This window comes from Martes martes, assembly GCF_963455335.1.
Source record: "Martes martes genome assembly, chromosome: 10".
Taxonomy (NCBI): Eukaryota; Metazoa; Chordata; class Mammalia; order Carnivora; family Mustelidae; genus Martes; species Martes martes.
In genome coordinates this window covers 103,515,477-103,525,683 of record NC_137898.1, presented here as the reverse complement: position 1 = coordinate 103,525,683, position 10,207 = coordinate 103,515,477, and positions in this window count along the sequence as shown.

Sequence of the window (10,207 nt, the reverse complement as noted above, 5' to 3'; positions counted from 1 at the left end):
GCCCCTGCCACTGCCTCTGGCAGGGCTGAAATTCCGAGGATGGCATAAACGGCCAACTCAGAGGGCTCGGTTTGGAGGAAATCCTCAGAAGCATTTACTGAGATCATTAGCACTGACCCAGGTTGTAGTAACAGAATCTACTCCCTGCTGCTCATGGGGTTGACACAGAGAAAAATCTCGTCAGGACCATTTGGGAAGAGCCAGGGTCTCCCGAGCTGAGAGAGGGTTTGCGGAGAGAAAATCAACCATAAGCTCCTGGTCACCAAATGTCACATCAATCAGTCCTCTAAGGGGCAAAGGCATTGGCTTGAAGGGCTGAGGTATGTGCGGAGAGCTGACGCTATCCATAATCTTAAATGATGATTCTTGGGCATCATGAGAAAAGCCAGTGATCCCTTCGAAGAGTGAAATTTGCTGAAAGGACAGCCAGAAGTGCCGTAATGAGTACAACCATTAATTTTATCATACGCTGCAGGAATAGTCACCATGGTGATTCAGGCTTTCCCTCCAGGGTTGGGCTGCACCAAGTGACCAAAGAAGGGACCCCAATCTACGGTGTCCTGTGATTTAGAGATAATGTCAGTGAGATGGGATTTCGGAGTCTTTTCTTTAGGGTGCTGGTAACAACTTTACCTCCTTCCATGTGTGCTTACGCCATGCTCACTCTGGGCTCTCATTTCCAGCCAGCAAGTGAGGACTAGGAGAATACATGCCCAGGAGGTTGTTATGAATAAGGTTTGGAATTGATATATCCATCACTTCCATTCATACTGCATGTTCAGAATTCAGTCACATGACCCACGTTCGTGCAAGGGGTGATGGGAATGTGGTCCCTGTCTGCAAAGGGACTAACCCATGACAGCTCTACACTGTCGAAGAGAAACATGAATGTTTGATGGGCTGCGAGCCATCCGTTTCCCCTATTTGAATTTGCCTGATGCAAATGAGGGAACGAGCACTGGACTGGAGTCCAAGAGTAAATGTATAATCGATAATAAGTCCCTTTTCCTCCTGGAGCATCAGTGTCTTCATCCCTAACATGGAGGGTTGGACATCAAAGCTTCTGGCGGGCTTGAACTATAACACTGAAGTTGAGGCTGTCATATGGGAAAGGCTCAGTTAGCCAAGCCTATGGAAAGTTCTACCCAATGAGCCACCCTCCTGGGCGTGGAGTCACACTGCTTTGGGAAAATTGTACCAGGCCACAGTCTCAATCTCAGCCTGACACCACAAAAATGGGACCCCAGAGAGGCTGGAAATTGAATGGTCCCCACAGGAGAGGAAACATTAAAGGTTACATGATTTGAGCCTGCACGGGGGTCCAAGCGACATTTCCTTGAGTGGAAAGATGCAGGCTCCTGGTCGAGTGACCGAAGAGGCAGACAGCACCAGGAGCTGGGCTGCCCCCAGGGACCAGTAGGACTGAGCAGAAGGGCTCATGCTGCCTGAGTCACAAAGGTGAGCACACTGCCTGCAGGTGGGAAATGCCAGAGCGATCCATAAGTACACACATGCGACCATAAACACATACAGCATTTACACGGACAGACACCAAGGTCAGGTGCAGACCAGAAATGCCCAAATATGGATGTGCACATAAAGGGATACACACAGCTGGTATATACCTGCCCAGGCAAACAAGAGGAGACTTTTACACACGTAGCTACCCATGAGTGAGTATACACACTCAGACACACGCAGACGTGCAGAACCCGGGGTAGATTCATAATGAGGTGTGTGTAAATGCATACAGAAGCTCATCGACACACATAAGCATTCACGTACATATCCCCATAGCTTCCCACAGATGGAAACACACCCAGGACACTAACGCCACTGCCCATAGGTGCCTAGCACCACAGGTATATACACAGACACACACAGAGTCCACACACAGAAAGAGCTCACCTTCAGCTTCTAACCGCACAGCCACACACACATAGGAGGCTGGGAGTTTGTCTCTGACCCTGGTCAGGTGTGCTGACTCTGGGCAAGTCACTGCCTCTCTTCAGGCTTTAGGGACCTCATCGGTTAGATGGGGGGGTGCATGGGGAGATCTCTAGATGCCAGTTCTAAACGGGCTCCAGACACTTCTACTTCAATCAGAAGGCATGGCCCCTGTCCACGGGGTGCCTCCAGCCTACTGAGAAGTGGGCAAGCACAGCCCAGCGATGCCAGGGAGGCACAGAGAGCTCCCAGGGTGTGCATCACTAGGGAGCGCATCTGTACAGAATTAGGGTTTGAGGAGATCAAGTTAAACGGTGGCACCGGAGCTTCCTTTAGAGGTGACTTGGCTTCCTCTGTTGACCACTCAGAGGTGAAGCCTGTGGCATCCAGCCCTTCCAGGGGGCCTGCTCACGCAGCCTGCAGAGGGCGGGCTTTAAGGGGGACTCAGGAAGGAGAGGGTGTGGTGACAGGGCTTTTTCCCAGGACGTGGGACTACTGGGAACAGGCAAATCTGTCCAAAAGTCCTCTGGAAGGCTGAAAGCCAGCACCAGGAGGCCCAGACCTGCAGTGAGCTGGAAGAAATGACCGTAGGGACAGGCCGGATGCCAGTCACTCCACCAGCGCTCAGCCCACAGCAGCCCTCTGGCTTAAGGAACTCCATAAAGTGGCCTCTGAGCAGATCTGTGTACTCTTGTCTTCCACTGTCAAATGACTCAGGACAACGCTGGCCAACATCCAGGAGGTGCATGCCCACACGGGAAGACCTGAGTGTGTGTGTGTGTGTGTCCCCATGTGAGTGTGTGTGCTCATTGGGTCTCTGTGCACATGTCCAGTGATGAAAACGTCACATGAGGAACCGTTCACAAGTATGTCCTCAGCCGGCTGAGCCTGCTTCTGTAATGCACAACTGAATATGTACATCGTCTGTGTGTAAACGTATTTGTGTGTTTTCACCCATTCACCCCGTTCACTGGTACCCCCGAGGTATCCATCCTCGAGGGAAAACCATCTCTTGTGTTCCCGCTCTGACTCATACACTGGGAAGTTCTGCCCGCCAGGAAATAGTGGGAAAAAAATCTGTTCTGTTCCTCACCTGCCTCCCTTCCCTGACCCATTCGTCTCCTCACTTAATTGGAAGACAGGGAGAAGGCTGGGGCACGGAGCCTGCATGGCCCAGGCTGGTGCAGAACGTACTCATCTGTCCTTCTTGGAGCCTCTGCTCAGAAGCGGGCTGGCCTGCAGGTCTCTGGGCTCTTGGCTGGGGACTCAGCAGCCTCCACGCAGGAGGGAAGGGGAAGAAGCCCTTGTGGGCCTCGTTTCTTCAAACCAGCTCTGCTGGCAATAAAGCTAGTATTTCATTATATATTGCTAATATGACGCTGATTACGCACACCCACCTCCAATTTCAGAAATATGAAAATATGTGCCTTTTAAAAAGGATGAAATACAGGAAAATTTTGGTCACTGTCTACCTTTTGGGTCTTTTCCACCTGACTCAGAAACTGGTGGGAAGAGGGGTGCGATTAATTATCACCATGAGATCTCTAGGTGTTTGCCCGTCTCTGCACACATGGGTATCCGTGTACACACAACCACGATAGCTGGACTGGGGAGCCTGCCCATCTGGGGTTCCTGGCTGCGTCTGCTGCTCACTGAGGACCTGCACTTACCCACGTGCATCACCGAGGATAGAACACCTGCACGGAGAGGTATTTTGAGGTGGGGTGAGTGATTTCAGGGGTGCCTGTATTTGTTGGAATCGTCCCGATTCCCAGGACCACCAGCTATACACCAGGAGACACATGAGGACCACAGCCTGTCTTTCTCGTTTCTTCACTCTCCTTGCTCTGGCTTCTCCCTCTCCAGGAGGAGGTCACCCAGAGGCACCCCCGCGCTTGCAGAGACAGGCCCCGCCTCGCCTGTCTGGGAACAACAGGCGCAAAGCAATCTGGCAATTAGTAATAATCGTGTCTCTCTGACAAGCCATTATTTCAGCAGGACAAAGAAGGAGCTCAGGGGGTTACAAGGGCCAGGAATAAGAAGGGTGGGGGGACTACTCCGTCACGTCTCTGGATCGGGCAGGAGTTTGGGGCTCCTACAGGAGAGAAGACTCCATGCCGTAAGGGCACCTGGTCTCCTCCTCAACACCCCCCACACCTACCTTCCATCCTCTGCCGTACCCTCCCTCTCCCTAGCCCCTGAGAGCCAGGCAGGTCTCATTTCCAGCCTTACAACAGGAATGGAACGGATCAGGCACAAAGGAACTCAGAGCAGCCCATGGCTCAGGGCAGGGGTACAGGAATGGCTGATAGAAAAGACATGGGTTTGCCAGTCCCCTGCCCTTGGACTCAGCAGGACACACGTTTTACAGAACTGAGCAGGTGTGGAGCTGCCTTAGAGAGCGAGCTCCTGGAGGACATGCCTTGGCGTCCAGCCCAGCCCTGGGTCTCACGGATGTTTCCTGAAGGCAGAAGATTCCCATTCCCTCCGGGATTCATGGAGGTGGCTTGAGCACAAGGCATGTTGACAAGGGGACACAAAGGTCCAGAAGATAGGGTACCTTCTCTGGAGGAGCCCAAAGGAAGCAGGAAGGACAGGAAATCTCCACAAATGACTCCAATACAGAGCACCATGGAAAAGCATCACGGAGAGAGAAGCCAACAAGTGTCATGGAGGATGAGAAGCCACTTGCCCAGGAAAATCCGGAACCCTTCGGGGGGAGAGAGAACGTGCAAGCTGAATCATTCAGAATGGAGAAATACAGGAATCCGAAAGGAGAAGAGGGGTACAAAGGTGTTTGGGGTCCGGGACATTATGCAGTTGAAGGAAGAGAAGGAAAGGGTAGGAGATTTCAATGACATCAATAAAAACGTCCCTGTCCACTTCCAGCATCTTCTCCTTGGCCCAGACATAGCCGCTCTGCTCATTAGTGCCTGACCAAGCCCATGCCTCTTTACCTCTCCAGTCTCCGGTCTTCCCGGAATCGCTAAAACACAGAGGTGATCCGATCTGCCCTCCACAACAGACAGCCATTATGATATGGAAGGAGACAGGTCTTTGGTCCTGGCCCAAATGCAGGGCAGGTTAAGAATAGATGAGAAGATAGTAAAAGGAAAGGAAAAAAATAATACTTTGCATCTGGATAATACAGCTTTCAGAGCACTGTGATACACATTATGTCATGTTGGCAAAAAAGGCAGCATCGACCGCATTGCAAAGACGATACCAAGACTCGGGGTGGCGGGGGCGGGGGGAACTGGTCAGCCAGATTCCACAGCCGGCCCAGGCTCTATCTGCGGCCACGCCACGGCGCCTGGAAGGGCACGTGGGCACCCACTTTGAGCCCACTCCAGAGGAAGCCAGTGAATGCTCTGAGGACTCATCTCTCTCTACGGTGTAACAGTTATCTAGAAAAATGGGAGGGGGGCAGATGTCTGGCAAAGCCCATGGCCAGACTTCTCTGTCAACAAACCCTTCAGGAACTGCCAGGCATGTGACCCTGGCACAGTGTCAAGCCGTGTGCCCACCCGGGACACAGAAACCCTAAAGATGCTCCTCAAAAACTGGCAGGTGAGCCCAGGGGCCCCCAGAGCAAAGCTGAGCCTCTCATGGTCTGGCCCAACCCCATCTCCTCCAGCCCATTCCTGACAATGTCTTTTCTTCTGCAGCACCAGACTGCCCGCCATTCATCCACCAAATTCACCTGCGCTCCCTGCCACTGAACAGGGCACTTGGCCCAGCCCGCCAGGTGGTGGGTGACTGGTGCTTGTCTCCCTCTCCCCCCAGTGCGCTAGGAGAATCACAGGGCAGCCCTCCTTTATCTCTCTATCCCCCCACTCCTTGACACACTCACATGCACACACACACACACAGTAGGCACTCAGTTCATATTTATTGCATGTTATGTCATCAGAAGGTTACAGCGACTCTCATCAGTGCTGTTGCTGAGCCCTACCCAGTGCGCTAGGGAGGGTCCAGGGGGAAAGCTGGCTGCTGGGACGTGTTCCCGAGTCACACACAGTCCTAGCTGTCTGGGCGCAGTGGAGCATGGTTGGAGACATGTGCCACGGCCTGCTGGGCATGGAGAGTGGCGCAGGAATGACCCACCTGGGAAACCCCCATTAGCACCTCCTCTCTGAATCAGGCCTGCCCAGGGAAAGAAAGACCCAAAGGACCATTCAGATCCCCCGGAAATGTCAACACTCCCTGAAAGAGGTCTTGACTGGCCCCGAAATCTCCAGGCTGCCTGTACTTGTGATAAGCACAATAAATAAAACAATGAGGCCCATTTGAAGGCACTTGTGAGACAGTAAGGCTTTGAGAACTTGACTTTGATGAGTTTGAAAGGCAGGGAAAAGAAAGAACGAGTTTCCTCTTGGGCCCAGATTTGTTTACCCTGCTTCTCAGAAGCCCAAGCCTACCAGCTTGAAGGTTTCAAATGCCCCTATGTGTTTCTTCCAGGCTACTCTGGGCCAGAAGGCACCTATCTTCCCTGGGCCAAATCCCATGTCAACACAGTAAAGGCACAGCCACACTGGCTCCCTGGAGGGTCTCCGCTGGGACAGTGAATGGAGGAGGGGAGAGTCCAGGGCTGAGTCCTCCCTTTTGGGGTACACAGAGGAGGTAGGAGAACTCCAGACAAAGGGAGGATCACAATATACAGGTGGCTGTGAGATCCAGCCCCTGAACTTCCTCAGGGCATCCCCTCTGTGGGGGCTAAGAACAGAGTCCTGGACCATGGGTCTGGAGTCCAGGGCTTGGGCCCAGCTCTGCCCCTCACTTGTCTGGCACTAAGCTTCTTCCTCTTATGGGGAGGAAAATTTTTTCTCTACCCTTCTAGGTTCTTTTGGCTGCTCTATTAATTAAATTGACACAAAACAGATTAACAGGAGAAAAACAAATTTAATTTCATACATACAGGAGCCTCACATAGACAGGAGAGTTTCAAAGACAGTCAGGCAGTTGAGGCTTATACGCCATCTTAAGCGAAGCAGGAGTGGGTAGGGTGTGGGCTTCAAGGAGGAGGAAGACAGTTCATAGGAGGATGGAAAGAGCAAATGTTCGGTAAACAAGAGCTCCCCACTGGAGCAGAGACAACAGGACAGGACAGGACTTTGCACCAACAGGCCTGCAGCACCCCAGCTCCCCACACCTGGCCCAGAGTCTTCATAGTTGTCTCTGCTCACGGCCCTCTTCCTGCAGCACGGCTTCCATCTACATGTTTAGAGGCAGTTAAGGAGGAAGTGAAAAGCTCTTTCTGAGTCTTTTGAGCCTTGACTGTCTTCAGCTCAAAATACGCCACCTGCCTAAGTGGCACATTTTGGAGAGGCTAGTTCCAAACCACTTCACTCTCATTGGGTCTTATCCTCAAAAAAAGTAACCTCTGAGGTGCCCCTGGACCCTGCCTTGATTGACCCTGTCCTTCTCTAAGCAGGTTGCTCTGCTCTGGGTTCCTTCTTGACCTCTGTTTTCTCCTTTCCACCCCAAGCCCAGGCCAGATGGACCCCATCCTGCAAGCGCCCTGCTTCCTTTCACCTGTCAGCACATCCCCACCCAAGACCACCCATCCAGCTGGAGACCTCACTGTGGTACCCTGTGGCATTTCCCGTCATTACAGAAACTTGGAACTTGCTGTTTGGGGGCCACAGTCTACATACCTATGTGTGCTGCCAGAGTTAATAATAAGAGACTTTGGGGCACCTGGGTGGCTCAGCTGGCTGAGCGTCTGATTCTTGATTTTGTCGCAGGTCATGATTTCAGGGTCGTGAGGTTGAGCCCCACCTTGGGCTTCGTGCTCAGCAGGGAGTCTGCTGGAGATTCTCTCCCTCCCTCTGCCTCTGCCCCTCCCCCTTCTAAGATAAATAAATCTTAAAAATATAATAACAGACACTCGTATTTCTTTAGTCCTCACTCCATGTCAAGCATTTTACACGCCCCCCTACTTGACACAACCCCTTCTAGAGATGAGAGAAAACTGGAGCTTAAGAAGATTAAGCAATCTGCCCTCCCGTTGCCTTCCCAAGGGGCCTTCGCACCTGCTTCATCCTCACAACAGGACTGCCAGGTCAGCAGCCCCATGTCCCCATTTTAGCAAAAAGGAAATGGAGGCTGAGACAGGTGAGTGACTTGCTAAGATCACAGCCGATAAGAAGCAGAGCTGGGGCTTGGGTCGTGCTCCCCAGTTACCCTGCCTTCTGATGCCTTCTCCCCAGGCTTCCAGGCCCAGTGGCCTTCTGTCAAGCGGCCCTGGGGTCACAGTCATGACGGAAAAAAAAAACGGCAAGGGCTAGGGGTGGCCTGAACCATAGGGGAGCCACCCTAATAAGACAGCACACTGCCGCATCCCTTCCAGGTCAGCCACGTTCCCTCTCCCCACCTGCCGCCCACCACCTTTGCCACAGCAAGACCATGAGCCCACCCCACCCCCCTCTGGGCCATTCCACACAGTGCAGCTAGATACTAATTGGCTCTGAGAAGTGATTACTTCAAAGAAGTTCCCATCGGACCAAGATTTCTCAGAAAAAAACAAACAGCAAGCACTGTCTCCCCTCTGCCTGGAGAGCCGATGTGCCCCCAGATGGCTCTTCTGTCTGCCTCTAGGCGGCACTGCTGAGACTGACCGGCCGCAGGAGCAACAGCCTCAGCCCAGCCCAGACTCCCTCCTCCCGCACCTTGGCCCTCTGGGGTCCACTTTCCTCTGCTCTGACCCCACCCGGGAGCAGAGGCATTTGAGCTGAAAGGTACAGAGTGACATGAGCAGAACGTCAGCCTCCCACCCCCCCCGCCCTGCCTTCTAAAAATAAGGAGCCACTGGGCTTGCCTGTCTGTAGTAGTGAAATCAGGTAAAGGGCAGAGAGGGAATTCAAGGAGCTTAGCAAGTTTAAGTTAGGGGTCAGTGATTGCCAGCACGGGCACCTGGCCCACAGTGAATTTTTACAACTTCGTGAAATAGTATCCGACAGTTAAAACTCAGAGCTCTCATTAAAACTCAGACGGCGGGCTTCTTCTGATAAACTCAGGAGCTCTGGTAACGGGGTCCACGTTCTTTCCTTCGGTTCGTTCCTCCTTCCGTGGTGGGGCCGGTCCCCCTTCCAAGTGCCAGGAACAGTGAGGGGATCGGCACAATCAGAAGTCACGGCTCTTGAAGAAGAATCTCATTTCTCAGGGCGCTTGCTCTGGTCCCCCACAGTCTCCACCCTTCCCTAGACCACTTCTCCAGTATGATCGTTGCCTGGCCACCGAGCCGGGACCTCCTCCACCAGCCCCGCTGTCAGAAAGGGCAGAAAGCGGAAGCACGCGGGACAAATGCTAACCACTCTCTAACCCGTGGTGGGTGTAAGTGGTTGTCGGAATGTCGGTACTTCGTCCTTTGTTAATTGAAAAACAAGCACGAAAGTGAGGAGAGTTACTTGCGAGTGGAAATCCAGAAAGGTTAGGGTGGAAGAGGGGGAGAAAAGCAAGCAAGGGCTGTGCTCGAGCGGCTGGGGGAGTTTTGAGAGCGCGGGAAGAGAGAGGGCACTGTGACTCGGCCACGCTGTGCGCGGTCGGGAGAGACAGAGACGGAGCCGAGGGGGGTTTAAAGCTCTGCTGTATGTTAGGAACGAATGTCCCTTTGGCATTTTTCAAACAGCTTCATAAAAGATTAAAATTATTTTGCAATGCTTGGACATCCGTCTTCTGCTTCTTTTGAATGTGACGCCTAGGGGTGGGCGTGGGGAGAGAAGATCAGTAAAATGCCACTGGAGCCGAGAGAGCCGAGAGAGCGGGGTGCGGGGCTGCGCCTTTCTCCTGAGGGGAGCGTCTTCCCTGCTCCGGGAGTCCGCAAAGGCCCCCCGGGGAGAAACCCTCCAACCTAAGGCGCGGATGAGTAGATGCGGGCCCGCACAAGGACAAGGTTGTGAGAGAAGAAAGGGTGAGGAACATTCCAGGCAGTGGGAATCCGCTCGGGAAGGCTTCAAGGACAGACCCCAAGCTGCGGGCGCTGTTCTGAGTGGCAGGACAGTCAGACCTTGTAGGGACGGCAGGAGAGAGGAGCGTGAAGGGGTGGCCGGGACCCTGCCAGGCCTTCTGAGCTACATGGCAGCTCATGGAGCACGTGCAGTGGGCAACCAGGAGCCACTGAAGCTGTACTCAGGACAGTCATGTGGTCACTTGGTGTTTTAACACATTTCTCTGCGGGCACCTGGGCGGCTCAGTCGGTTGAGCATCCGACTCCCGGTTTCAGCTCAGGTTGTGATCTCGGGGTCGCGAGAGGGAGCCC